Here is a 13,685-nt window from a genome sequence, read left to right as displayed (position 1 = left end):
CAAAATGGAACGAGGTAAATCCATTATAAATGAGAATGAACGTGAAAGAACAAACCCGCAATACGAACCCCAAAATTTGTTAATACTGAAATTTATACTTGGGTGTTCGGAATAAAAGGGAATATACCTACTTTGTATGACACAATGTTTCTGGCAGAAACAAGGAATGTTGGGTTTTCTCCATATTTACAGATTCAATTGTGCCCCCCTTATTACACAATTACGGAGACCAACATATTATCTTTAAGGGTTATTAAATGCACGGAGCATATCGCCAGAAGCGATTTTCCTAAAGATATATAAATAGCTGGGTAAAAGCTATATAATGTGTCATAAAGTTTAATCCCCTTTTTAGACAAAATCCGTTAAGCGGATTGACATTGCATAAAGCAAGTCCCTAAAGGACATGTGCTTGAAGCACAAAATTTGTACTCAATATTAATATGCATAAATTACCTCAATGAGTACATTGATTATAATGTGATTGTAACACATTAAAGCTTCTGCAGAATTCAAGAAATATTTGTCTCGACTTAAGGATCGAGCATTATGCCAACGAGATTCTTGCTTATACTAAGAAAGTATTGAAGCATTTTTATGAGGATTATCCGTTGGACACTTTAATGATTTTCCGGAAGTATATTGGACCGGACATCATATTTTCCAGATAAGGCTCAACTCCATCACCATCATTTTGGGATGATGTGAGGTATATTTGATGCTATCTCCGCATAACACCATGTATGGGCATATTCTTTCATATGATCTTACAAATAGCCCAGGTTTTGTTGGAAACACGGACTCTGAAAATTTCTATGATTTACATAGATAGCTCACTGGAAATATATTTACTATATGCATTGTTGGTGGCTACATCATTCACTCACTCCGAAAGATTCTCACTCCAAAAGATAGTTATGAAGACATCAGGGGGAGATATTAATCAGGGGGAGCATCCAGAAGTATGCTATACAGATTGTTGTACTCTTCTTTCTTCCTTCCATCAGTTCTCTACCTTACTAGGTTTTCACCAAGCAAAGTCTGATGAAGCAACTGACATATCATTTGTGGTCTCCAAGGAGGAGTGTTGTAAAAGTTTTTGTGTAGAGCCCACTAACTATTCATTTGGAGACTTTGGGTAACGTTTGTCTGCAACTTTCTCTTATTGTACACTCACGGGTATCCTTTCTCAGCCTATAAATAAGACCAAGAGAAAGGAAAGAGAGATGAGAAATGAGAAAAGAAAGAGGGGAAAAGAAAAAGAAGAGAAAGGGAAACGGAAAGAAACAAAGAGAGGAAAGAGAAGAGAGGAAAGAGAGAAGAGGAAAGAGAGAAAAGGAAAGAGACAAGAGGAAGAGAAGGAAGAAAGAGGAAAGAGAGAGCAGAGAGAAATTCTCCTAGAGAGAAAATTCAGTGAGCCACACATATTGTAAACACTAAAGTTGTAGCCCTATTATTTTACATAGTGGAAAAGTTACTACTGCTGCTCTCCGGGGACGTAGGCATAGCCGAACCTCGTTAAATACTGTGTCTCATCTACTTTACGTGCAGCTCAATATTCGCACATATTCCAGGTCATTTTATAACACATAAAAGTTTTTGAATGTTGGATGCCCGTTTTTACTTTTTCTTCCTCTTCCTCTATTAATTAAATGCCGAAGTAAGAAGTGCCAAAGAATCATTGAGCATACAAAAAACAAAAATCTGAGTCACCACTTGTAGAAGATTAGCCCTTTGCTGGCAGCTCCTTTCACTTACAAACTCCTTGGTGTTCCAGTGCCACAACAAATTCAGTACTTGCTGCACAATCCAAGCTCTTCAGTACTCGATGCACAATCCAAGCCCTGCAAGCTACATTGGTATTTGTTATGGGTTGCCATAAAAGGAAATTTTCATTCTTAAAGGTCCGTATGCAGGGGCGGAGCCACATGTAGGCCTGCCATGGCCAGGGCCCCCCTAAACTCCATGAAAACCCAATTCTTTCTTATGCATCAACTACAATATTAGTTAAAATATAACTCTATATAATTTTGCATTTATGGTACTGGCCCCCCCACAAATAAGCTTCTAGCTCCGCCACTGTCCGTATGTACGAATCTATAAATGAGTCGCAAAACTTCCACAAATATCAAATCAAACCACAGCTTAGTGGCGGCATGTATGTACCAAATTGTGGCACATCCCATTTCAGCTCATAAATCGTCAAATAAGAAATCTAAAATACGCATACTACAGGACACATTCATATCATATAAATTGAAAGGATGAACCAATATTTTGCAAAAGCACAAAACTTTATTAACATCCCAACAAACCCAGAGGATAAAAACAGATAATCAAATCAATCATGAAACAGAGAATTACAGACAGAATATGCACATATAAGGAAGACATGCAACAATTTAGACCACTCGCGCCACCCATTTCTCTATAATTGATCTTTCACTTTTTCATTGTCAATCTAACATACGTTTAAATCTTTACCAATCAAACTTTACAATAATTTGGGTTCCCGTAACCTACCTTCGATTTTGGTAGTTTATCTTTTGCTAATTGCCTACTCCCATTATCGGAAGAAAACTGTTCCAAAAATTGTGTCATTTTCATTGGAAAATTCAAAATTAAATGTTGAGTTTAAAAATATATATGTTTTTTTTTTAAAAAACTCATTCTAAAACTGGTGGAGTAAAGTACTCGCGGAATATGTAACTCTTGTTGTTTGTTGAAAAGACAGATTCATCTTCTATTCCTATAATATATCTGTCATTGCACAAAACGTACTATAAAAAAAAAAATGTTTTGGACACAGACATGAGAGTAAATATTAAAAAAAAAAAGAGAAAAAACTTATCACTCGGAAAATTGGAACCCCAATACAAAAGAAAGGTTTGCAATTTCAGAGACACATGTGAAAGCCCAAAATTCATCGAAATGAAACACTAAAGCCAAGAGGAGCCTTTATTCAGCAAAGTGGAGGCTTCAATTTTGAAGAAGGAAAAAAAAAGACAAAAAAAGAAAAGAAAGCATACGTCTCCAATTCAACCGGGCATTTCGAGGGGATGCCTCTGACGCAGCCTCCTTCACATCTGCCACCAAAGCCAAACATCAAATGCAAAATGCGATTCAAATGATTGAAACAAAATTAGAAAAAAGCGAAATAAATGTGATAAAAGAGTGACGCTTTGGGGTAAAAGGCGAGACCTTTGGCAACAAATTGGATTTCGCCACGAGGAGAGTTGAGGAGGAACCACTTCCCCATTGCAAAACAACATTTACTACATTAGACACTGACAAATAATCAAAATGGGTACAAATTTATTAATTAGAAAAAAAAAATAAAGTATAAATGGCAGAGAGAACAAACCTCATTAATGGCAAGCACTTAGCCATTGCTCTTCTTGACCTTCTTCAGCTTCCTCAGGAAATACATAATCCAAACAAATCAACCAACAATATTAAGTTTAACCCAAAATTCACCAATGCACATCTGGATCATAAAAGCCAAGGCTAAGGATTATACAAGAACTTGGACTTAGCTCGAACCTCATTGGTGGCCAAAAGCTTCATTCGGTAAATCTTGCGGTGCTCATCGGATGCCGTAGGGAGCTTCCTCCCAACAACCTGGTACCGGTGGAACCGCAACACAAAAACAACACCATTAATTGCAGCTTTGCCATTTGACACGCCCTAAGAAAAATATATCACACAAAAACAAATACCAAATTAAATGGAACCTAAGAAACTGTGAAGATAATTTTCTAGATATTTGTTTAACAAATTTCATACAACAAACCTCCACTTAAGATGACTGTTTACAACAATGCTAAGAATTTGGCTAATCCATTTCACTAGTAGCCATATATTTAACTAAATAAACTATGTCTAAAACCAAATGGATATTCTTCAAGAATAAAACCAACCTTCTTGAAGCATGCCCATCTAAGTTATAATATGCAGTGGAAAAGAAAATAAAAAAAACCCCCCCAAGCATCCCAGTACCCTAAAATGTAAAAAAATGCATAATTTAGAATTCTGTAACAGAAATTGTCTCAATAAATTAAACTGAAATATATAAAAAAAAACAGTGAATTTAAGGCTGAGATGTAATCGACTTACTGAAAGAAAGAAAAAACTGAGGATGAGAAAAACGATTGACAAACCTCTTTGCTAGTCCAAATGCCGAACCCTACTTCGCTTTTTCTTGTAGCACCTTCAAAGTCAGTCAACATCATAAAACACCTTTATTGTAAATTTCTTCAACACAAAAAGTCCAAAACCAAAATATTTGACGAAATTCTATACCGCAACTTCTGTACATACACACTCGTTCTGTCCCACAACAGCAGCAATGGCAATGGCAAGCCTTTATTCAAGCACAAACAGTCACCTCCCATTACCAATTCAAAAGCCTGTTCAATCCCATCATTGGCAAGAAATACAATCAAAATTAATAAAAGGGAAAGAAATTAAAATAAAGTGGAGGCGATTAAACGATGCAAACCTTTTTTCTATTTCAAAGTCCACAAATAGATATAATTGCACCATTTTGTTATTCTAGTCCTGCATGAACAAGGAGAAAAATCAGATCAAACTAAAGGGAAATGCAAGCATTGTGACAAACTTTACTATGGTGAATGCTGGTTTAAAGGGAAGCCAAAGTGCTATGGGTGCAATCATTTTGGGCATCTTATTAAAGACTGTGAACAATCCAATAAGACTGAGAGACTTGCAAACTTGGCTAGTAAGGTAATAGAACCTGCAACTATGTTTTATGCTTGCCATTCTACTACTATTGGAAGAAATGTGAATGTTTGGTATGTTGACAGTGCATGTAACCATATGACTGCCCATGATTCTTTGCTTATTGATGTAGATAGAAGTGTGAACTGTAAAGTTAAGATGGGTACGGGTGATTTAGTACAATCAAAAGGCAAAGGTACTTTCGCTATAGATGTGCAAGGTGTTACTAGGTACATTAAAGAAGTTATGATTGTACCTAGTTTGGATGAGAATCTATTGAGTGTAGGACAGATGATAGAACATGGGCATTATTGGTTGGTGTTTGGTGATAATGAGGTTGACATTTATGAAGATGAGCAGATGAAAGAGTTGATTGCAAGAGTTCGAATGAAAGGGAACAGATGTTTTCCCTTAGATCTCAAATATGTCAATCCTCCCATGGCAAATAAAGCAACTCTGGAAGAATCATCCTGGTTGTGGCACAGAAGATATGGACACCTAAACTACACTAGCTTAATATTTCTACAAGAGAAAGACATGGTGCAGGGCTTACCTAAACTACAAGGATCTGAGAAAGTCTGTTCTGGTTGTGCTATAGGCAAAAGTCACAGGAGCTCATTTGATAAAGAAAAGACATGGAGAGCTACTCAACCACTTGAATTGATTCACTCAGATATATGTGGTCCAATGCAGGTTTCCACTCTTGGAGGGAACATATATTTTCTCACCTTTATTGATGATCACTCGAGAATGTGTTGGGTGTTTTTCTTACAGCACAAGTCTCAAGCATTCAACATTTTCAAAAGGTTCAAAAGGATGGTTGAGCTGCAGAGTGGTTATCAAATTAAATAGCTAAGAAGTGATAGGGGTGGAGAATATACATCACTGGAATTATCAAATTTCTGTGAAGAGTTGTGTTTAGAAAGACAACTGACTGTAGCTTACTCTCCACAACAGAATGGTGTTGCAGACAGAAAGAATCGTACAGTGGTAGAAATGGCAAGAACCATGATGCATGAGAAGCAGATTCCATTGAAGTTTTGGGCAAAAGCTGTGAACACAGCTATTTATCTACAGAATCAAAGTCCAACAAGTGCTTTGGACAACACAACACCATTTGAGAAGTTTAGTGGGAGAAAACCAAGTGTCAAACACCTGAGAATATTTGGCTCATTGTGCTATATCCATATTCCTTCTTAGAAAAGACACAAGCTAGAGGAAACTGGAATGAAAGAAGTATTTCTTGGATATGGGATTTGTGAAAAAAGGTATAGAGTTTTTAACTTAGAAACTAAAAAGATTGAACTCTCAAGGAGCGTTATCTTTGATGAGAAAGCAATATGGAATTGGGAGTTGAATGAAGCAGTACAAGTGACTATTCCATGGGATGATGAAGAAAGTCCGAGAATATCATAAATTGGTTCATGTTCTAGTGAATCACTTCAATCAGTTCAATCTCCACAGAGATCACAAGTGGTTCATGACCTGCAAAACTCTATGGAGTCAGCTACGCATGATTCATCAGTTTCAATCTCTGAAACTTTTGATCATACTCCACAAAAATGGAAGAACTTAAGTGAGGTCTATGCTCAATGCAAAATGAGTATTATTGAACCTGAAAGTTACAATGAAGCAGCCAAAGATAAAGCTTGGAATAAGGCTATGACTGAAGAGATATCAATGATAGAGAAGAATTCCACTTGGGAATTGGTTGACTGACCAAGCAGCAAACCAATTGTGGGAGTGTAGTGGATATATAAAACAAAGCTAAACCTCGATGGCTCCATTCAAAAACACAAGGCAAGACTTGTAGCCAAGGGTTACACACAGAAAATAGGGATTGATTTCAATGAAACCTTTGCTCCAGTAGCAAGGTTAGACACTATTAGAACTCTCATTGCACTAGCTGTACAGAAAGACTGGAAACTGTGTCAATTGGATGTCAAATCAGCTTTCTTGAATGGCATTTTTGAAGAAGAAGTCTATGTAATCAACCTGAAGGTTTTGTGATTCAAGGAGCTGAAGGTAAAGTGTATAGATTAAGAAAAGCTCTGTATGGACTCAAACAGGCTCCAAGGGCTTGGTATAGCGAAATTGATAGTTACTTAACTCAGTGTGGTTTCCATAGAAGTCCAAGTGAAGCAAATCTTTATGTGAGAGTCAAAGAAGGTGTTGGAAACTAATTGTGTCAATCTATGTAGATGACATAGTATATACAGGAAGCAGGGATGAAATGATGGAAGAATTCAAGGTTGAGATGATGTGCAAGTATGAAATGTCAGACTTAGGCCTTCTCCACCATTTCCTTGGCATGGGAGTAACACAAACTGAAGGGAGCATATTCATACACCATAAGAAGTATGCTCTCACTCTTTTAGATAAATTTGGGCTCAAAGATTGCAAGTCAGTGAGCACTCCTTTAATTGCCATTGATAAATTACAAAGGGAGGATGGAAGTGAAGCTGCAGATGAAAGCTTGTACAGGAAAATTGTTGGAAGTCTCTTATACTTAACTGCAACTAGGCCTGACATTATGTTTTCTGCTAGCCTACTTGCAAGGTTCATGCACAGTCCTTCTAAGCAGCACTATGGAGCTGTTAAAAGAGTTCTAAGGTACATACAAGGAACAATTGACTATGGAATTGAGTATGCAGCTGGAAAATATGCACTATTGATTGGTTACTGTGATAGTGACTAGAGTGGATCTGAAGAAGACATGAAAAGCACCTCAGGATATGCATTTTCATTTAGAAGTGGTGTATTTTCATGGGCCTCAGTTAAGCAGCATAGTGTAGCACTTTCTACAGTAGAAGCAGAGTATGTGAGTGTACCTGAAGCAACCTTACAGGCCATTTGGCTCAAATTTGTACTTGAAGACTTTGGAGAAGAACAAGCCACAGCTATTACTCTATTCTGTGACAACACTTCAGCTATAGCCATGTCTAAAAATCCAGTTTTTCACCAAAGAAGTGAGCATATTCGTAGGAAGTTTCATTTTATCAAAGATGCAATTCAAGATGGTGAGATTGATTTGGTTTACTGCAAAGGTGAAGAACAAATTACTGACATCTTTACCAAGGCTCCCTCCAAGGATAGATTCAGTTATTTGAGAAGTCTACTTGGTGTGAAATCAGCTAGCACTTTAGAAGGGAGTGTTGAAATGTAAATTGACTAGCTAATTTCTTCTTAGTTAGTAATTTACTTAGTCTATTTTTACTCTTAGCTTCATTAAGCATTATGTTAGTTAAGTGACTTGAGCTCATATGCCAAGTGTAAGGTGTAAAGCAGTCAGTTAGTTTCCAATGACTCTTAGGCCTTGTAGTGCCATGTGTCACATTCACATTGGCCCTTGTAATTGAAAGGTACTAATTAGCTGATGTAATGAGAGAATGAGAAATATACAAAAGGTGTGATCTCTGCAATGGTTTGGTAGATTGCACCAGAGAACATTTCTAAAATTCTGTTTTCTCCTAGCTACCTCTCTCACTCTCTCTAGATCTTTAGCTCCCTTTGTAATCCAAACCTTAACAACGCACACAGTCATCAACTTCACCCAAGCAACTCTGCATGTCAATTCAAATCCACTATGAACCAATCCATAAGCTCAAACATATAACCCAATCAGATGATAAACCATCAAACAAAAGGCTTAATTTTGGTCCAAAAGAGCAATTCGAGGATATGGTTTTTACCTTAAATACTTTGGTGAACTTGCAAAATCACCTTTGTCCTCATGCTCAAACCCTTCAACAACAAAAAAACAATGAAAGAAAATTTTCATTGTAATTCCAAGCACATGCAAGAAAGAACAAAGGCACCAAATTTTCAATCCAACATAATTATAGAACAAAGACTTAAACTTTTGCTTTTATGTCCTTGAGTTTCCACAGAAACCCAAGTGATTTCAATAAAAAGTACTAATGTTATTAAGTGGGTGACCTCAAACGCCCTTTAAGCATAATTATTGAACTCCTACCCACAAAACAACAGTAAAATGTTTAAAAAGATGAAATTTTCTATTTTTTTTCTTGCATTTTCTTAGAAAACAAATAGAGGGTAAGTAGGTTTCTACCTGTTTTATACAGTGTTAAATCAGATTTTTTGTTTAAATGATCTTATATTAAACCAACCGTATTTTCTTCTAGATACAAACATATATTAAGCTCCTAGGGTTCATTATCTACATGTTCAAATAGAGAGATATAGAGAGATCTTGCCTGCTTAATAATTTTTTGTTTGAGATCCTCAAAGAGACCGCCGGTCCCAGAAAATTGATCACGTCATCGTCGGACAACTGTCATTGAATCTCGGAGATGAGGCGTGATCGGGAGATCCAACAGGTGAGGCATCAGAACCATCCGTCGAAACACTACCTACAAAACATCAAAAGAAGACGCGATTAAAAAAGAAGAACATAAAAAGAAAGACATATCTGAAAATTTGAAGAAGGAAACCCAACAAAAGAGGAAGAATGCGATATGAGACAAACAAGAGAACAAATGAAAAGAAGGTTATCTAATGAAGAAAAGGACCAAATGAACGAACCAATTCGCACCATAGCAACCACAAATGAAATCAACGACCCCCATGTTCAATAAATCTAACCGAGCAGCAATCCCATCTTTATTTTTTTCCAGGGATCTCCAGCAATGTACCAATGAAACTATCGCAAACATTCTTCTCAATATGCATAACATTTAGGACATGCCTCATAGGAAGGTATTTTCAATACTCAAGATCAAAGAATTTTGATTTCTTCTTCCAACAAACTCTATCACCATCATTCTCACCAACACTTCCCCCATTTTTCGAGCCCCATATGTAATTAATATCTTCAACCATGTGCAGCACTTCTTCTCCGGTTAATAGCCTGGGAGGCGTGCCATATTCAGGTGTCCCATTAAAAGCTACACGCTGCCTCCAATACGGATGATTGATTGCTAACCATTTTCTATGCCCAATGTAACAAAATTTTGTGGCCATTTTTCAACCTATGACTAGGTGTATCATTGCCGCATATTGGACAAGCTTTATATCCTTTAACGACTCAACCAGATAAGTTCTCATAGGTAGGAAAATCATTAATTGTCCATAGTAATATACCTCTGAGTGTAAAGTATTCTCCTATGTGTGCATCATACATTCCTCTAATCCCATCCCATAGAGATTTTAAATCATCAATCAAAGGCTCTAAGTAGACGTATATATCATTTCTGGGCTCTAAGGTCAACATCATGAACTTCCGTTTCATGCATAGCCAAGGTGGGAGATTATATGTAACTAAGATGACTGGCCAATAACTGTATTTGCTACTTAAAGAACTATGGGGATTGAATCCATCAGATGAGAGAGCCAATCTCAAGTTTCTCGGCGCTTTACCAAACTCAGGCCACTTATCATCAACAAGTTTCCAAAACGGGGAATTCGCTGGACGAGACATATGACCGTCAACTGATTTTCTAGCAACATGCCAAGTCAAACTCTTAACTGTCTTATGTGATTGAAACATCCTTTTAAACCTTGGAATTGGAGGAAAATACCATACCACCTTCGCTAGCACACCTTCTTTCAAGATTGAATCTTTGTCTTCCTTCTACCTTGAGATACCACAAGTAGGACAACTAGTTGAATCTTCATAATCCTTCCTATACAAGATGCAGTCATTGGGACATGCGCGGATTTTCTCATAACTCATCCTTAAAGCAGACAATGTCTTTTTTGCCTTATACATAGAGGAAGGTAGTGTATTTCCTTCTAGAAGCAAATCTCCTTGAAGTATTAATAATTCTGTAAAACAAACACCACTCATCCCATGTTTTGCTTTCAAATTATATAACTTTACCAAAGCCAACAACATCGTGTACTTACTGTAACCAGGGTACAAGGGTTGATCTCCATCCCCAATCACATTGGCAAACTCATAAGGATTAAAAACAATATCACCTAAATCATTCTCATCCATCCCTAATTCTAACTTAACCTACTTTGCTCATCTTCTTCCACATTTCTACTAGCATTAGTAGTCCATTCCCAAGGTTCTCTGTGCCATGTCCAAATCTTATAGCTTTGGTCAATTCCATTAAAGTATAAGTGGTCCCTTATAATTCCAACCCCAAACAATTGAATATTCCCACATTTAACACATGGACAACGAATATGAGTTGTATTTCCAAGATTTTCAACAGCAAAATTCAAAAATCCTTCCACCCCTAACTCATATGCCTTCAATCTTCTATCTGCATGCATCCATGACTTATCCATCTCGCACACTATAAAATCATATATATAATAAAGTGAAAAGTGTAACATCTCACATCGACCAACGGAGAGGGGGTGATGTGCCTTATATATACATGCCCGCCTCCATTTAGCACGAGGCCTTTTGGGAGCTCACTGGTTTCGGAGTCATGAGAACTCCGAAGTTAAGGGAGTTGTGGCTAGAGCAATCCCAGGATGGGTGACCACTGGGAAGTTGCTCGTGAGCTCCTAGAAACAAAACCGTGATCCCGGGATGTGACAAAAAGACCAGCAATGAAACACTACTTTATTCACATAGCAGAGAATAAATTGAAAAAAATAAATTAAACAAGAATCAGACGACGATTTTTACTAAATAATCGTCGTCTAACAAAGACTCGGATGATGGCATATCTAGTTACCGATGTCTTTAAGCTATCCAAACCCAGATATTTGTATTGCTTTTTGAAGAACCGGGTCCTAGGTTCTGGTAGCCTAAAGACGACAGTAAATGGAGAAACAGTCGTCTTTAGATTACCAAATGCAAACAACAACTCAGACGACGACAGCAAAAGAAAACCCGACGTATCCTAAAAATTTAGATGACGGTTTGTTCCACCAACTGTCGTCGTGGTTTACAAAAAAATCAAAGTTTAAATCTTCCATCCCCATTCCTTTTCCAAGAACCCTTAACAGAATACAAACATCAAAACATAAAAGAACCCATATATAGCTCCCAAGTAAGAACCCATAGCTCCCAAAACATATATTAAGAAACCAAAGTTACCAAAACGAACGAAATCATTTATGGATTTTACAAACTAAGAGAATATTGAGAGAGAGCTGAGAGAATATACTTACATGGATATTGAGAGAGAGAGCTAAGAGAATATAACAAATGCTTCAGAGAGAGCTCAGAGAATATACCCAATGCTTTGAGAGAGAGCGAAAACTTTAAGACAAATTTATGTTGAAGAGAGAGAAGGAAATATTTTAGGGTTAAAGGGAAATTCTGAAAATTTTAGATCGCGGTCAAAAATTTCAAAGGACCGTGTTTTTCAAAGACGATGGTAAATACAACCCAGTCGTCGTTTAATTGTACATTTACGACGACGGTTAAGGTAAACTACCGCCGTTGTAAATCACTTTTAGGTCGCCTTTATAAAAACCGACGTCTAAAATATTAAATAATTAGATTTGGTTTGCATTTCCTGGGATTCGAAAAATTGTAATTGACCAAAAAGAACGAGAGAAAACCAGCGTCGTTTCAATAAAACCTAAACCCTAAACCCTAAATTTTACAATAATTAATTATTAAAAAAAATACACAAGTACGAGAAAAATGAACCGAAAATTGCTACGGACTCCTTACAACAATGCCTTCTATATTAGTAGGCTAAAATCTAGATTAAATAATTTTGAATTTTATGACCACCAATGGATCACATAAACCTTAGGGTTATGTTATGGAAAGTATAAGGACTATTGTGCTTTGTTTGTAAATATTTTTGACTTTTGTTATCACTTGTAATTTTGAAATCTAAAATTAAATTTTTCAGGCTTTTAACGGGGAGATATTGTCTCAATGAGTGCATAGAATTTGTCGATTTATTTTTCAGAATTTTTAAATATATTATGAATATTAGTAATTAAATACAATAAAAAATATTTTTAAAATTACATTTTTTAAAACTTTAGGGGAGAGATCTTTCAATGAGTGCATGGTAGTTGTTAGTTTATTTTTTGGAATTTGTTTTGAATTTATTATGAATATTAGGAATTAAATAAAATATAAAAGTCATATAAAATTGAAATGACAAATGTACATAACCGATGTTGTAAAACAACACATGACGTCGTCCTAGATGATGTTAGACGTCGAAATTCAGCCACCGCCGTGGTTCGTCTTTACAACGTCAGCTTGTGCTGAATAACCGACGTGGGTAGCATTCGCAACATCGATTCTTTTGTAGATGCCGACGTTGTTTATGTGTACAACATCACATTTGGTCAAGAAACACTTAAGACGTCGTTCTTGTTGTACTAATGGACGTAGTATATCTATGCAAAAAAATTTCGTAGATTTCAGTTTTATATATAAACCGTGGTGTTTCTCTCTATTACATGTCATTTTTAAGAATTGCCATCGATGTTTTATTTCCCACTGCAATAAGACGTCGATTGTTTATACATATGAGATGTGTAAATTACAATGAGACGTCGGTCTTCGAGAATTAAATTAAGTTTTTATGATTTATTGTCATTTTAGTTCATGTAACGACATAAATATCCTAAACAAAAAAAAAAAAATTCAAACAAAATTTGATTTTTTTTATGATAGTTCATGTACCAAAAATATATTTATGTACATTGTCAATAAATTAAAATAAACCTAAATATTGTTAAAATAAATTACATCACTTATTATTATGTAATTGCTTCTTAACAAATTCAGCCCAACAAATTCAGCCCATTCCAGCCTGACTTCGTCAATATGTTCTTGTACATACTGAATTGGTTCTTTTTTCTTGTCAAACTGCCAATAAAGAACAAAAACCGACGTGTTATATAGATTAAAACGACGGTTTTTAAAGAAAAAGTTGTGGTAGTAAAATAAAGAAATTATATCTTAAATTTTTCCTTTTACCTTCTTCTCAAATGCTAGGCCTGGATCATGAATTATATCTCTCATGAAACGCATCACGTAA

General features: G+C 36.1%; 1 long non-coding RNA gene across 1 annotated transcript; it reads right to left on the bottom strand.

Annotated features, from left to right (window-relative positions):
* Positions 1,596–3,472, bottom strand: LOC109950278. Its single transcript, XR_002272596.1, has 3 exons — positions 3,030–3,472; positions 1,692–1,851; positions 1,596–1,641 (listed from the first exon to the last, which is right to left on the bottom strand). It is a non-coding gene; the product is annotated as an uncharacterized LOC109950278 (long non-coding RNA).

This window comes from Prunus persica, chromosome G7 (genome assembly GCF_000346465.2).
Source record: "Prunus persica cultivar Lovell chromosome G7, Prunus_persica_NCBIv2, whole genome shotgun sequence".
In the NCBI taxonomy this organism is placed as follows: Eukaryota; Viridiplantae; Streptophyta; class Magnoliopsida; order Rosales; family Rosaceae; genus Prunus; species Prunus persica.
The sequence above is the reverse complement of the archived record's forward strand: the minus strand, read 5'-3'. Positions and strand labels throughout refer to the sequence as shown.